The sequence below is a fragment of the Schistocerca nitens genome, chromosome 7, assembly GCF_023898315.1.
Source record: "Schistocerca nitens isolate TAMUIC-IGC-003100 chromosome 7, iqSchNite1.1, whole genome shotgun sequence".
In the NCBI taxonomy this organism is placed as follows: domain Eukaryota; kingdom Metazoa; phylum Arthropoda; class Insecta; order Orthoptera; family Acrididae; genus Schistocerca; species Schistocerca nitens.
Window position 1 is genome coordinate 612,302,392 of NC_064620.1, and position 17,695 is coordinate 612,320,086.

General features: G+C 37.4%; 1 protein-coding gene across 1 annotated transcript in view; it reads right to left on the reverse strand.

The window, feature by feature from the left end:
- Positions 1 to 17,695, reverse strand: part of LOC126195169 (uncharacterized) — a 288,374-nt gene that overhangs the window by 69,597 nt on the left and 201,082 nt on the right. The gene's annotated exons all lie outside the window — the stretch shown is intronic.

The following is a 17,695-nucleotide window of genomic DNA, read 5'->3' on the forward strand; positions in this document are numbered from 1 at the left end:
TTATGCTGAGAGATTTAAAGTGGTTTCTGCAGGAAAGTGTCTTCTTTTGCCACCTAAAAATACATCTAGCCCATCGGGAACTGACGTAGAGCAATATTCCATACTGCAGATGAGAATGGAAGAAAATAAAACATGAGTGGCACTTAACTGTTTCCTCATATGGTTCTTCAATTCATACAATCTGGTTTCCTGCACAGATAATGGGTATATTCTACCCAAGAGTGTTTTTGGTCTATGAACAGTCCAAGCAGTTTTACTGTTGTATTTTCATTTTTGGTTACCTACAATTAAAAATTATTTCTTCTGTTTTTATTTGGCTTATGCACAGCTGATTGGCCTGACACCAGTAATTAGTCATTTGCATCATTTCTCTGTTGTTAGCTACTACACTAATGTAAATTCTCACCTGCAATTATTAATGTCATGTCATCAGCATATAGTATATTCTTACATGGTACATAATTTCAAAAGCCATTAATATAGACAACAAAGAGGGAAGGCCCAAGAACAGAGCATGGGGGTATTCCTCTTTTTATTGGGTGTATTGCTGATCTCTGCTTATTTACACACACAAGCTGTAAGTTATTGCTTAAATAAGATTTGAATATTCTGAGTGATTTATTTTTTATGCCATAATGTTCTAACTTTTGATGATGATGTCATGTGAAACTGGAGTGAAAAGCTTTGCTTAAATTAATGTGTTCCAGACATAGATAGCCTATCTTCATACCCTTCACAAACATTATTCAACACAGCTTCAACTGCTTTTACAGTTAATAGGTGAGATTTGAATCCAAACTATTGTTCATTTAAAATTTTGTTGCTTTCAAAATAGATGTACATCTGTTATGTATACTATTTTCTATTACCTCAAATATGATTGGTTCTACTGAAATGGGCCTGTAATTATTTGGGAGGTTTTTGTCACTTTTTTGTACATAAGTAACACAACTATCAGGCTAAGACAGTCTGGGAAAATTACTAGTACTCTGTTAGACAGTAAGAGAAGTGGCATTTTGATTTCCTTTGCTGTACACTTTATGATGAAACTACCAAGTCCAAAATAGTTTTCTGTTTTGGAATTGCTTGGTTTATATATCAATTTATGAACCTCTAAGTGATTAATGTCCACATAAATTTCTCACTTGTTTGTTTTGCATGAGTTAACAGAGCTTCTGCATCTAATGTAGAATTATTGAGTGGAGTGGTAGTGCTGGCACTATTTACAAAATATACATTGAGCATATTACAGTCAATACGGACAAAGTTTTTTGCTCAAATTATTAATTTCCTTTCGAATGACATTCCAGGCCACTTTAGATTTTTCTTTGGAATTTAAAATATACTCATCACTTGCACTGCACTTAGCAGTTCTTATTTTGGATCTGTAGAGTTTTCTCATATTTATGTAATTTTCCTTGTCCTAGACACTTTTATGAGACTAACCTTTCAGAATTAATAGTAGTACCCTGAGTTTGTTAAGCTGTAGAGTGTACCACTTGGTGGTATGATGCTGTTTATATGCAATATCAGTATGATATCTTTTGGGTACAGTGGGCATTCCTTTTCTGATATGTACTTAATCTCTTTCAGTCAATGGAAAAGCAATCAATTCTTTCATTACTATCCGTTATATGAGACTAACCAATTTCCTATAACTTTTCTATCATATGTTGATGTTGAAAATGTAATGTAATTGGATAGAATAAAAATCCATTCACCAAGTGGCAGCAGGAGAACACACATATAAGAGAGGGTTACGTATGAAAGCTTTTGGAGCCAGTGGCTTCTTCTTCTTCTTCTTCTTCTTCTTCTTCTTCTTCTTCTTCTGGCAGAAGGATTGAAGAGTAAGGAAGAGGGGTGAAGAAAAAGGCTTGATGAGGTTTAGAAAAAGGTCTAGAGTTCATAAGTCACCCAGAAACCTCGGTCAGGAGAGACTTACCAGATGGAATAAGAAGGAAAGACTAAGTGTTGGGGACTGCATTGGATGAGATTTGAAAACCAGAGAGCTTAAAGGTGGAAAACAGGGTAATATGCAAGAACATTTCCTCAGTCAGCCCCCTTCTGATTCCAAGCCTATGATATTCTTCCTGCTCAGCTTAATCAACTTTATACAGGGTGTACATCAAGTCCAGGAACACTTTCAATTATTTCTTGCACAAGAACTAAACATTGTACAGATGTCTTATATATTGCATTTTGAAGAAAAAATCTGAAAGTTTTTCTTATAAACATTCGATATGCAAACCACGAGTGACCTGGTAGTCACTTCCTGTATTCTCTCCTGGAGCTCTGCTACATCACATGGTAGAGGCGGTACATACACCAAATCTTAAATGTGTCCCCACAGAAAAAAGTCACATGGAGTGAGACCTGGTGATCGGGCAGGCCATTTCATGAAACAGCTGTCCCCTTCTGTAGCATGGCCGATCCATCGATGCATCAGCTCTGTGTTCAGGTACCCGCAAACTTCACAATGAAAATGGGGTGGAGCCTCATCCTGCAGAAAGATGAACCAGGAGTCCGATTGCATTTGAGACATCAGTCTTTGCTGCAATATGTCCAAGTAGGAATATCCAGTGACAGTGCTCTCGGTGAAAAAGAATGGCCCGTACAGTTTTTGACATGACAAGTCCCAAAAAAATTTATCTTTCGGGAAATTCAATGCATTCAAGTGGATGTTTTGTATCCCATATTTGACAATTATGCCTGTTCACTTTCCCATTAGTGTGAAAAGTGACTGTCACTAAAAATTAAGCAATCAATAATGGCATCCACATCCTCATTGAATTGTTGCAACTGCATACAAAACTCAAAACGCTTGTCTTTGTTGTCTTCATTGAGCTTCAGCACTAGCTCCAATCTGAATGGTTTCATAGACAGCTTCTGTTTCAGGACTTTCCACACTGTCATTGGAGCCATTTCGAGTTCAATAATACACAGATTTCTTTGGGCTCCTTATGAATGTCTCTTGTACACACTCCACATTCACTTCGCTCACACTGGGATGTCTGCTTTTCTTTGCGAGGCCCAAGCAACCCATCATAACGAATTTGTTGTGCCAGTGGTAAATGGCATTCCTTGTTGGTGGCTTCTTACTGTACTTGGTCCTAACATCCATTGAACAGCTGTAGCACACTTGTTTTTGTCGAACTCCAACACACAGAAAGCTCGCTCCACACCTGAACTCGCCATGTTCGCGACTAGTGCTGACTATCGGCAAATTAGCAAACTACGCTGTGGTGGTACACATGAAAAAAAAAAAAAAACTTTCAGGGTTTCTCTTCAAAATGACGTATGTATGATATATGTACAATGTTTGGTTCTTGTGCAATAAATAATTGAAAGTGTTCCTGGACTTTATGTACACCCTGTATTTACCACCAACTGTTTCATCTTTGGGGGGCAGACATACAAACAGGTCAGGGGTACATCCATGGGGATCAGGATGGCTTCTTCCTATGAAGCCTTTTCATGGCCCACTTTAAGGGGGCTGTTTTGGGATCCATAAGCCTTCTTCCTCTGGTTTGGTTCAGATATATTGATGACATCTTTGCCAAATGGACTCATGATTAAGCTGACCTGTTACAATTCCTGTAATCTCCAAATACATTCTCCTAATTATATTTCACATCATTCTATTCCAAATGCCATGCCACTTACCTTGATGTTGATCTAATCCTCACCATATGCCAGCTACATGCTGCTGTTAACATTAAAACTACTAACAAACAACGGTGCTTACATTTTGACAGTTGCCGTCCTTTCCATGTCCAACGTTCCCTCCCATACAGCCTTGGCATTTGAGGCAAACATATTTGTTCAGATGCAGAGTCTTTACAGCAAAACACCAACAACATCACCTGTCTTCACTGGATGTAATTACCCCACCACCATCGTTCAAAAGCACATTTCCCTGGTACTGCTGATTCCTCCAAGGCCATGACTTCCTAAAATCATGCTCTGAAACAAGGTCCATTCTGTCAGTGATTTTTCCCACCACACCTAGAAACATCTAGAACAGCTTTTTTTCATCCTCCCAATCTCCAATATATCCTTCTCAGACCATACGCTGCTTCTGCACCCATTTCCCTACTTTAAGGTTCCTACCCTTTGACCATCTCCACTGCAAGGCTTGTCGTATGCAACCTCCTACCACCACATATACCAGCCCTGTAACTGCCAGAACATATAATATCAAAGGGAGAGCCACCTGTGAAACAATGCCATATACCAGCTATTATGTGAACACTATTCAGCCTTTTACTTCTGCATGACTACCACAATGTTATCAGTTAGGATGAATGGTCATAAGCAAAGGGTGTATACTGGCAACACACAATACCCTGTTGCAGAGTGCGCACTACAACATTGGCCTTAATTTACATTAATTTCTTTGGTCTTAGCATTTCTTCATGGTGACTATTCTGTTCTTCACTCTGTTTTAGTTTTCTACATCTTTCATTTTCTGATACATCTATTTTTTGCCATCCCCATCCCACCTCTGTCACATACAATGCACTTAGCTTTGGTCTCTTATTAACTTTACTTCTCATCCCATCCACTAAGTTTCCCCGACCCAGAGTTCTGGGTGACTTTTGCGAACTCTACCTGTCTTCATAGACCTCGTCAGTCCTTTTCCTTCACTCCTCTTTTGTCCCCTTTAAACCTTCTACCAGAATAAGCAATCACTGGCTCCATAAGCTTGCATACATAATACCTTTTATATGTGTGTGCTCTTGCCAGTACCTGGTGAATAGTTTTTTATCCATCCAATTACATTATAATTTCAAAAATTGATTATTTTTGTTGATACATGTTTACACTGGATTCTTCTAGTACTCTGTATGTTGCCTCTTCTCCTCCACTACTGAATCCTGAATTTTCAATTTGATGCCATAGTCCTGCCTGGTCCTCATATTCCTAATTCTATACCATTACATTCAAGAGTGTGTCTCTCTATATGTTTTCAAGACATGAATTCAGTTGGGTGGGATCTTCATTGAGACAGAAATAGTTCAATGGCTTCAAAGACTTAACGACATGAATAAGCTTTTTCTCTTTGTCCTTATATCTACATTAATATCACCTACAATTATAATTTTATGCTTTTTATATTTGGACAACTCCCATATTAAAGTAATGATTGTTTCTACAAATACAATCTCATCAGAGCCTGGAGTTTGATAAACTGAGACAATTACAACTTTTTGTCCATGTATTACCATACCAGCTACTTCAAATATATCTTCAAAGTATACTCTGTTAAGGTCCGTGACTGAGTAATGTAAATTGAGATCGCTTGTAATGTAGATTGAGATCTCACCATGTGACATGCTTTTTTTTGCAGTAGCAAGTAGCAAGTATTCAAGACGAATGCACAGGAATATTTCAGACTCTTTCACCCAGTGTGCATTGATGCGCAAAACACTGCAGTTAATATTATCAAGCCACTATTACAGTTCATTGACTTTACTCCTAAGAGATTATACATTTACAGGAGGTAGATAATAATAATAATAATTATTATTATTACCAAGCAACAAACTTAGGAACCAACACAACTGGATACAGATCACAAGTATACACAACATTTACTACCAGATAACCAGAATTAAAATTTTTAACAGAACAACGACTAGCTGATCAGATCCGTGTAATAATCAAACATAACAGGATACCCCAGTCACAATTAGAAAACATCAAAGAACAAGTACAACAAATACTGGAACAAAATAATGTGCAATCAGAAGAAGAAGAAAATACAGTAATGGGCTCAAACATCCCAGGGCAAACAAACAAAGAACAACATGGATCAATTAAACAATCAGAGGAAAACGAAATCTTAAGACAGCCACCAGAACAAGCACAAATAGAACACGAAGTGACACATGTTAGATATAGAAGAAAAATTTCAGCTGACATATATAGAATACAAAGACACAAATACAGACATTAGACCATTCTTGCATAGACCACCAAATAACCCACAAGTCGAAACAACAATAACAACTATCAACACAATCATACACAACAAAATAAATGAAAACACAACTATGGAAGAGTTACAACTACTGGTTTATATAGGAGCACTCACTACACTAAATATACACATTAGGCAGAGATCAGAACCAACCAACACAAAGAAGAAACCCACAAAACCAGCATGGCAACACAGGCTACAGACCAGAATAGAAAAACTGAGAAAAGACATCGGACAGCTAACACAATTTATAAGAAATGAAATATCAGACAAAAAAACAAAAGAGGTTAAGTAAAATCTCACAACAAGAAGCAATAGAGTAATTAGATGAAAAGAAGCAGAAATTACAAGCATTGACCAAACGACTTAGAAGATACAATAAAAGTGAAAATAGAAGGAAACGAAACCAAACATTCAACACAAACCAAAAGAAATTTTACCAGACAATAGATAACACACACGTTAAAATGGACAATCCACCAAACATAACAGACATGGAACACTTCTGGAGCAACATATGGTCAAACCCTGTACAACATAACAGACATGCACGGTGGATACAAGCAGAAACAGACACATACAAGATGATACCACAATTACCTGAAGTGATAATTTTGCAACATGAAGTCACCCGAGCAATTAATTCTATGCACAATTGGAAAGATAAAAATTGGAAAGATAAAAATAGCAAATTTCTGGCTAAAGAAGTTCACCTCAACACATTCACATTTAACTAAATTATTTAACAGTTACATTGCAGACCCATACATATTCCCTGATACACTTACACATGGAGTAACTTATCTGAAACCTAAAGATTCAGCAGACACAGCAAACCCAGCTAAATATCACCCTATAACATGCCTACCAACAATATACAAAACATTAACTTCAGTCATTACACAGAAATTAATGACAACACAGAACAAAATTATAAATGAAGAACAAAAAGGCTGTTGCAAAGGAGCATGAGGATGTAAAGAGCAACTGATAATAGATGCAGAGGTGACATATCAAGCTAAAACTAAACAAAGGTCGCTACACTACGCATACATTGATTACCAAAAAGCTTTTGATAGTGTACCCCACTCATGGTTACTACAAATATTGGAAATATACAAAGTAGATCCTAAATTGATACAGTTCCTAAACATAGTAATGAAAAATTGGAAAACCACACTTAATATCCAAACAAATTCAAATAATATCACATCACAGCCAATACAGATTAAGCGTGGAATATACCAAGGAGACTCATTAAGTCCTTTCTGGTTCTGCCTTGCTCTGAACCCAACATCCAACATGCTCAATAATACAAATTATGGATACAATATTACTGGAACATACCAACACAAAATCACACATTTGCTATACATGGAGGATCTAAAACTACTGGCAGCAACAAATCAACAACTCAACCAATTACTAAAGATAACAGAAGTATTCAGCAATGATATAAATATGGCTTTTGGAACAGACAAATGTAAGAAAAATTGCATAATCAAGGGAAAACACACTAAACAAGAAGATTACATATTGGATAACCACAGCGACTGCATAGAAGCGATGGAAAAAACAGATGCCTATAAATATCTAGGATACAGACAAAAAATAGGAATAGATAATACAAATATTAAAGAAGAACTATAAGAAAAATGTAGACAAAGACTAACAAAAATACTGAAAACAGAATTGACAGGCAGAAACAAGACAAAAGCTATAAATACTTACGCTATACCAATATTGACCTACGCTTTTGGGGTAGTGAAATGGAGTAACACAGACTTAGAAGCACTCGATACACTTACACGATCACAATGCCACAAATATAGAATACATCACATACATTCAGCAACAGAAAGATTCACATTAAGCTGGAAGGAAGGTGGAAGAGGATTTATCGACATAAAAAACCTACATTATGGACAGGTAGACAATTTAAGAAAATTCTCTCTAGAACGAGCAGAAACTAGCAAGATACATAAAGCAATCACTCATATAAATACATTGGCTACACCACTTCAATTTCATAACCACATCTACAACCCTTTAGATCACAGAACATCAACAGATACGAAGAAAGTAAATTGGAAAGAGAAAACACTACATGGCAAGCACCCGTATCGTCTAACACAGCCACACATCAATCAAGACAAATCCAGCACATGGCTAAGAAAAGGCAATATATACAGTGAGATGGAAGGATTCATGATTGCAATACAGGATCAAACAATAAACACCAGATATTGCAGCAAGCATATTATTAAAGATCCCAATACCACAACAGATAAATGCAGACTTTGCAAACAACAAATAGAAACAGTAGATCACATCACAAGCGGATGTACAATATTAGCAAATACAGAATACCCCAGAAGACATGACAATGTAGCAAAAATAATACGTCAACAACTTGCCATACAACATAAACTAATAAAACAACACATTCCCACATACAAGTATGCACCACAAAATGTACTGGAGAATGATGAATACAAATTATACTGGAACAGAACCATTACAACAGATAAAACAACACCACATAACAAACCTGACATCATACTCATCAATAAAAAGAAGAAATTAACACAACTAATCGAAATATCCATACCAAATACAACAAATACACAGAAGAAAACAGGAGAAAAAATTGAAAAATACATCCAACTGGCTGAGGAAGTCAAGGGCATGTGGCAGCTGGATAAAGTTGACATTACACCAATTATGCTCTCAACTACAGGAGTCCTACCACACAAGATCCACCAGTAGATCAATGCAATACAGCTAAATCCAAACTTATATATACAACTACAGAAATCTGTAATTATTGATACATGTTCAATTACCCGAAAGTTCCTAAATTCAATGTAACATATACTGTACAGTTAAAAGGAAGTCACGCTGGATCAAGGTCCGCATCACTTTCCATTTTTGGCCAGACATAACGTCTGAGAAAAGACAGAAATATTATTATTATTATTATTATTATCATCTATCTCCTATTATTATTATTATTATTATTATTATTATTTCCTTTCTCAGATGTTATGTCTGGTTAAAAATGGAAAGTGACGCAGACCTTGATCAAGTGTGGATTTTTTTTAACTGTACAGTATATGTTACATTGCATTTAGGAACTTTCGGGTAATTGAACATGTATCAATAATTACAAATTTCTGTAGTTGTATATATACATTTGGATGTAGCTGTATTGCGTTGATGTACTGGTGGATCTTTCTGTTGCTGAATGTATGTGATGTATTCTATATTTGTGGTATTGTGATTGTGTAAGTGTATTGAGTGCTTCTAGGTCTGTGTTACTCCATTTCACTACCCCAAATGAGTAGGTCAATATTGGTATAGCATAAGTATTTATAGCTTTTGTCTTGTTTCTACCTGTCAATTCTGTTTTCAGTACTTTTGTTAGTCTTTGTTTATATTTTTCTTATAGTAGTTCTTTAATATTTGTATTATCTATTCCTATTTTTTGTCTGTATCCTAGATATTTATAGGCATCTGTTTTTTCCGTCGCTTCTATGCAGTCGCTGTGGTTATCCAATATGTAATCTTCTTGTTTAGTGTGTTTTCCCTTGATTATGCTATTTTTCTTACATTTGTCTGTTCCAAAAGCCATATTTATATCATTGCTGAATACTTCTGTTATCTTTAGTAATTGGTTGAGTTGTTGATTTGTTGCTGCCAGTAGTTTTAGATCCTCCATGTATAGCAAATGTGTGATTTTGTGTTGGTATGTTCCAGTAATATTGTATCCATAATTTGTATTATTGAGCATGTTGGATGTTGGGTTCAGAGCAAGGCAGAACCAGAAAGGACTTAATGAGTCTCCTTGGTATATTCCACGCTTAATCTGTATTGGCTGTGATGTGATATTATTTGAATTTGTTTGGATATTAAGTGTGGTTTTCCAATTTTTCATTACTATGTTTAGGAACTGTATCAATTTAGGATCTACTTTGTATATTTCCAATATTTGTAGTAACCATGAGTGGGGTACACTATCAAAAGCTTTTTGGTAATTAATGTATGCGTAGTGTAGCGACCTTTGTTTAGTTTTAGCTTGATATGTCACCTCTGCATCTATTATCAGTTGCTCTTTACATCCTCATGCTCCTTTGCAACAGCCTTTTTGTTCTTCATTTATAATTTTGTTCTGTGTTGTATGTGTCATTAATTTCTGTGTAATGACTGAAGTTAATGTTTTGTATATTGTTGGTGGGCATGTTATAGGGTGATATTTAGCTAGGTTTGCTGTGTCTGCTGGATCTTTAGGTTTCAGATAAGTTATTCCATGTGTAAGTGTATCAGGGAATATGTATGGGTCTGCAATGTAACTGTTAAATAATTTAGTTAAATGTGAATGTGTTGAGGTGAACTTCTTTAGCCAGAAATTTGCTATTTTTATCTTTCCAATTTTTATCTTTCCAATTGTGCATAGAATTAATTGCTCGGGTGACTTCATGTTGCAAAATTATCACTTCAGGTAATTGTGGTATCATCTTGTATGTGTCTGTTTCTGCTTGTATCAACCGTGCATGTCTGTTATGTTGTACTGGGTTTGACCATATGTTGCTCCAGAAGTGTTCCATGTCTGTTATGTTTGGTGGATTGTCCATTTTAACGTGTGTGTTATCTATTGTCTGGTAAAATTTCTTTTGGTTTGTGTTGAATGTTTGGTTTCGTTTCCTTCTATTTTCACTTTTATTGTATCTTCTAAGTCGTTTGGTCAATGCTTGTAATTTCTGCTTCTTTTCATCTAATTGCTCTATCGCTTCTTGTTGCGAGATTTTACCTAACCTCTTTTGTTTTTTGTCTGATATTTCATTTCTTATAAATTGTGTTACCTGTATGACGTCTTTTCTCAGTTTTTCTATTCTGGTCTGTAACCTGTGTAGCCATGCTGGTTTTGTAGGTTTCTTCTTTGTGTTGGTTGGTTCTGATCTCTGGCTAGTGTGTAGATTTAGTGTAGTGAGTGCTCCTATATAAACCAGTAGTTCTAACTCTTCCATAGTTGTATTTTCATTTATTTTGTTGTGTATGATTGTGTTGATAGTTGTTATTGTTGTTTCGACTTGTGGGTTATTTGGTGGTCTATGCAAGAATGGTCTACATCTAGATCTACATCTACATTTATACTCCGCAAGCCATCCAACGGTGTGGGGCGGAGGTCACTTTATGTGCCACTGTCATTACCTCCCTTTCCTGTTCCACTCGCGTATGGTTCGCAGGAAGAACGACTGCCGGAAAGCCTCCGTGCGTGCTCTAATCTCTCTAATTTTACATTCGTGATCTCCTCGGGAGGTATAAGTAGGGGGAAGCAATATATTCGATACCTCATCCAGAAATGCACCCTCTCGAAACCTGGTGAGCAAGCTACACCACGATGCAGAGCGCCTCTCTTGCAGAGTCTGCCACTTGAGTTTGCTAAACATCTCCGTAACGCTATCACGGTTACCAAATAACCCTGTTACGAAATGCACCGCTCTTCTTTGGATCTTCTCTATCTCCTCCGTCAACCCGATCTGGTACGGATCCCACACTGTTGAGCAATACTCAAGTATAGGTCGAACGAGTGTTTTGTAAGCCACCTCCTTTGTTGATGGACTACATTTTCTAAGGACTCTCCCAATGAATCTCAACCTGGTACCCGCCTTACCAACAATTAATTTTATGTGATCATTCCACTTCAAATCGTTCTGCACGCATACTCCCAGATATTTTACAGAAGGAACTGCTACCAGTGTTTGTTCTGCTATCATATAATCATACAATAAAGGATCCTTCTTTCTATGTATTCGCAATACATTACATTTGTCTATGTTAAGGGTCAGTTGCCACTCCCTGCACCAAGTGCCTATCCGCTGCAGATCATCCTGCATTTCGCTACAATTTTCTAATGCTGCAACTTCTCTGTATACTACAGCATCATCCACGAAAAGCCGCATGGAACTTCCGACACTATCTACTAGGTCATTTATATACATTGTGAAAAGCAATGGTCCCATAACACTCCCCTGTGGCACGTCAGAGGATACTTTAACGTCTGTAGACGTCTCTCCATTGATAACAATGTCTGTATTTGTGTCTTTGTATTCTATATATGTCAGCTGACATTTTTCTTCTATATCTAACATGTGTGTCACTTCGTGTTCTATTTGTGCTTGTTCTGGTGGCTGTCTTAAGATTTTGTTTTCCTCTGATTGTTTAATTGATGCATGTTGTTCTTTGTTTGTTTGCCCTGGGATGTTTGAGTCCATTACTGTATTTTCTTCTTCTTCTGATTGCACATTATTTTGTTCCAGTATTTGTTGTACTTGTTCTTTGATGTTTTCTAATTGTGACTGAGGTATCCAGTTATTTTTTATTGTTACACGGAACTGATCAGCTAGTCGTTGTTCTGTTAAAAAATTTAATTCTGGGTATTTGGTAATAAATGCTGTGTATGTTTGTGATCTGTATCCAGTTGTGTTGGTTCCTAAGTTTGTTGCTTGGTAATAACAGTACATGAGGTGTCAGTTAACTTCATCTGACCATCTCATCCTCTGTCTTTGTTTTCCTCCTAGGGTGGTTGCAGGAAGCATATCCTGTAAAACACCTCTATTTGGATTTAAATCATTTTCCATGTGGCTAGCAGTGTTGTTACCATTGTGGACGGGCATAGGGTTCAAGCGTCGTCCCAGACCATGACAGCGCTTGTCCGAGGCTTCATTAGTTCTGTCCTGAACCAACTAATCACACTAAAAGGGCGGTCAGCCCTATTAGTGGTTTGTTCTTTTCATCGCCTTTTACGACTGGCAGAACATACCGGAGGCCTATTCTTTTCCCGGGCTTCCACAGGGTTTATTATTATTATTATTATTATTATTACAGAAAGGTATTTTGATTTCACTGGTCTTGCACGTTCATTTATTTTCACTCAGTGATCGAAAGCAGCACAGTTATCTGCATGAATTAGTCTGGTACAGAATCCTCTAAACATGGTTTTCCCCTTCCTTTCTTTGTAATGTAATTTACCATAAAAAAAGGTACATTAACAGGTACAGAAAGACTGTCAAATGAGACTATTGAGTTTTCAAATTTCATTTATAATGATAATTATCTCTTGGCACAGAAATTTCATCCTGTGATAATTCAGATGCTCACCATGTTCAATAAGCAGAGTTTTTCTCTAGTCTAATAACATCTACCACATTGCATTTTGTGTAAGCGGAGCACTGTCGTTTGATTTTAACATCAGTTTTACGAATCTACTGTTAACATACGAATTAAAAATTAGGTTGTGTCTACTAGTCTGCCTCCATAGCTGAGTGATCAGCACAGGTGGCTGCCATGCGAAAGACCCAGGTTTGGCTCCTAGTACTGCCAAGGATTTTTTTTTTCTTTGTGCAAGGACTGGTAGAGGTTGCACTCAGCCCCGTAATCCCAGCTGAGGAGTTACTTGACCAAGTAATAGTGGCTCCACAGTCTGGAAAGTCTGCAAAATGGCCAGGAGAGTGATGTGCTAACCACGTGCCCTTCCATACTGCATATGCATAATGCAGCAAGGCAGAGGATGACACAGTGGCTGTCAGACATCCTTTGGGTAATCATGGCCTGGTGAGAAGCTCATTTTTGTATTTAGGATGGATAATCACAACAGTAGTTTTCATCTTATTTATATGTAAAATGTTCTTCAAACTTGTTATACAATTTCTAACTTCATTGTATGTTATGTTGTTTGCACCAGGAACACAAACAACAAAGGCACAGTCCTACAATATATTCTTAAATTCTGAGACATGTCTCATTCTTATACTGTGTTTCACAATGCGAGTTGCGCAAAAGTTCATCTTCAAATCCAGTTTGTCTGTGGTTGTCTGCTATAAATAACACATTGCATTTCTTTCTCCACTGCTTATGACTGCTGCTGACTGTACTTTTGTAACCCTGCCTCCACACTTCACAGTTCGCACTATATCTCACCTCAACCTAGCCATCTCTTTTGTATTTCCCTGGCCTACCTACCCACTTAATGGATCTAACATTCCTCATTTCAACCCACAGAATGCCCAGTTTACTTTTCTTTCATGACATCGAACCGAGTCGCAGCCGCGAAGAGATCCAAATGGGAGACACTTCTATCTGCGGAATATCTAACTGAAGAGGATGCCATCAACATTTAACTATACAGTAGAGCTGTGTGACCTCAAGAGAAATAATGGCTTTCTGCTCTTTACTACACCAGTGTAGCAAGGCCACTTTGGCTAAATTTTACAAAGCCAGTTGAGTCAGTCACCCAGACTGATAGCCCTGCAACTAATGAAATGGCTGTGGCTACTCTTCAAGAATCACAGGTTAGTCTGGATACCCTCATCATGCTTGCTCCTACAGCTACCTGTATTGTTGAGGCACACAAGCTACCCCACCTCGGCAAAGTTCATGGTTCACGAGGGGTAATGAATTATGGTGTCTAATTGCAACCAGCAGATTTATTACTTTTAGACATCTAACAGTGACCCATCTAACAGCGACCCATCTCTTTAAATTAATACGTGTAGCTGTTGCTTGCAGTAGCTGATGAATGATAGCTAATGTATCTGTATTTGGTAGTTTATCAGTGGATGTAGCGTTTACTACCACAGTGAGGAAGGATTCATTGAATTTGGGGACTACATGTCATCACCGCTTCTACAGAACATTTTTTGTGGTGGGGGGGTCAGAGGAGGGCGTACAATTTCATTTGAACAGGTTTTCATCTTCCTTAATAATGTTCACAGTTTTTCATTTAAGTATAGTGTGTAGGTATCACCCAATTTTACTATACTGTTGCTAATGGAGTTTCAACTTGTCCTATAAATTAAGCAGATCAGTCCCTTCCTAACATAAGTTAACATAGTTCCAGCAGTTTCCATCACTTATCCTTACTTCTGTTAAATTTTATACTTATTTCATTCAGGAGGAAACAAAGATCAAAGGCTGTAGCACTATGTTTAAGAAAAAGTTAAATTTTGCATTTACACTGTATGTTTTGTAAATCTCTTCATAGCAGTCTTCCCATAATTTTTCTCTAAATACTATGAGTCACTGTTTATAATTTTGTAATATAGTATATGTTTTCCATGATCTGTACTTAACTGCTCAGTATATTTTATTGTCAACATTTAATTATAATTGTCAGAAATACCATTGAGTTATTGGTTTTATAGCTAAATCGCTTTAAGGTTTTAGGTCTAAAACATACTGGCAATGGCTGTTGCACAATGTCCTACAATCATCATGATAATTTTACTGTAGAAAATAAATGCTAGCTGCCAACAATTCTACATGTTATCAATCAGTACAATAAGTCAGAGATTAACACAGAAGTCTCCACAAGCCATCCAGTTGACATCTGCTGCCTGCAGATGATGGCTGGTAGGTACCCTGAGGAGAATGTAACAGAACTCTAGCTGTCTTTTTGGAAGTGACTGGGAGGACTGTCTACTCAGTCAGTACACAACCATCTCCAGAAGATCAGTTTGGCCTCTAGGCACCCACTGTAAACAATACCAGTAACCTGCGAGTACTTTAGTGCAAAAAAGTGTGCAAGGGACATTTGGAATTTAACCTGGATAAGTACCACAGAGTTTCTTCCACCGAACAGTGCAACACCTGATGATCGTCATAGAAGAGGGGGCAGGCGTCCATCCACCAATGCATGTCTCAGGTGTTCAGTCACACAGATACTCCAGGAAGATAGGTTGGCCACATTTTGCACTTGTATTGTGTTCAGATATCTTACATGTCTCATCTGTATCAAGAGCAATTCGAGGGCTGTTCAGTGTTGGGACCTAATCTGTAATCCCATTGTTCAGCATTGCAGCCAACACTTTGCCTGTGGGTTAACCTTTCAAGACAATGATGCACGAGCACAACACATGGACATTATCAGCACATAACTGATATGAACCTCATTACGCATTCTTGGGATCAGCTGAAATTCGCAGTCATCGGAAGAACCAACATGACACACTAGACTGTCTCAGTAGCTCCATTTAAAGAGAGAGCAGTGGTGCCTGAGAGGCAACATCTTTACCACATTTTGAACAATGTGACAAGGAGGACCCACAAATTGCATGAGGTGGAGTGAAATGGTATTTAATGTTACCAAAGCAGATATTTGATTTCACAGACGTGCAATATGTTTGTCATTTTTTTTTCCTTGTTTGAAGGTGAAGTTATCTATTTTGACAGATTTTACCAAACACACACACATACATTGAACTTCAACATGGCCTAAAAATGACTTGTTCACAGACACATGTTTACTTTTCACAATGTACATCTACATACATACATATATACATGGCAAGCCATTGTGTGAAACATGTACCAATTCTAGTTATTTCCTATTCTGTTCTGCTCACAGTTAGAGAGGACAAAGTGACTGTCTATAGGCTTCCATACAAGCCCTAATTTATCTTTGTGGTACTTACACAAAATGTGTGACACTGACAGTAGAATCATCTGGAGGCAGCTTGAAATACCAGTTCTCTAAATTTTCTCAACAGTGCTCCTTGAAAAGAGTGTAATCTTCCCTTCAGCAATTCTCATTTGATGCCTATTTGAGTTCAGAAAGCATCTCCATAATACGTGCTGATCGAACCTAACAGTAACAAACCCAACAGTATGCCTTTGAATTGCTTCAATGTCTTCCCTTAACCTGACCAAACAGAGACCCCAAACACACAAGCATTACTCAAGACTGGGTCACACAAGTGTTCTATATGCAGCCTCCTTTCTACATGAACCATACTTTCCTAAAATTTGTCCAATAAACCAAAACTGACCATTTGACTTCCCAACTACTTGTTCCATTTTGTATCACTTTGCAGAGTTATGCTTGGATATTTAATCAACGTGACTGAGTCAACCAGCCCATTACAAATATTGTATTCAAACATTATAGGATTGTTTTTCCTAGATTTACATCAAGCTGTCATTCATTGCACAGACCAGAAATTCTGTCTAAGTCATCTTGTATCCTCCTACAGCCACTCAACAATTACAATTTCCTGTACAACACAGTTTCATAAGCAAGGAGCCATAAATTGCTGCTTGCCCTGTCAGATCTAGAGAATAAGAGCAATCCCACCACACTTCCCTGTGGCACTCCTGATGATACTCTCATCTCTCATGAGCACTCATCACTGAAGACAATGTACTGGCTTCTATTACTCAAGAAGTCTTCAAGTGATGCATATATCAGGGAACCTATTGTGGGAACCTTCATTTACAACCAGCAGTGGGGCACCATGACAAATGCTTTCCAGAAAAATAGGAATATGGAACCTGCTTCAGCCATGGTTGTCATGTGAGAAAATGACGAGCTGAGATTCATACAAGTGATTCTTTCTAAATCCATGTCAATCTGTGCACAGAAGCTTTCCCATCTCAATGTATGTTGTACTGTAACTCAGAATATGTTCAAGTACTGATCAGTAAACCAATGGGAATGACATATCATTTTCCAGCTCTTTGATAAGTATTCAATTTATTATATTTTGCACAATTGATGCATGAATTCCTGCTAACTTCTACATTTTGGCATTTGCACATTCTATTTTGAACTGAGAGTGCAACAGTGTTTCCTCTGCATTTTACAAATTTTATTATTAAACTATGGTGGTTGTTTCTCCATCCTTAATGCACTTACTTGGCACATACCTGTACTGA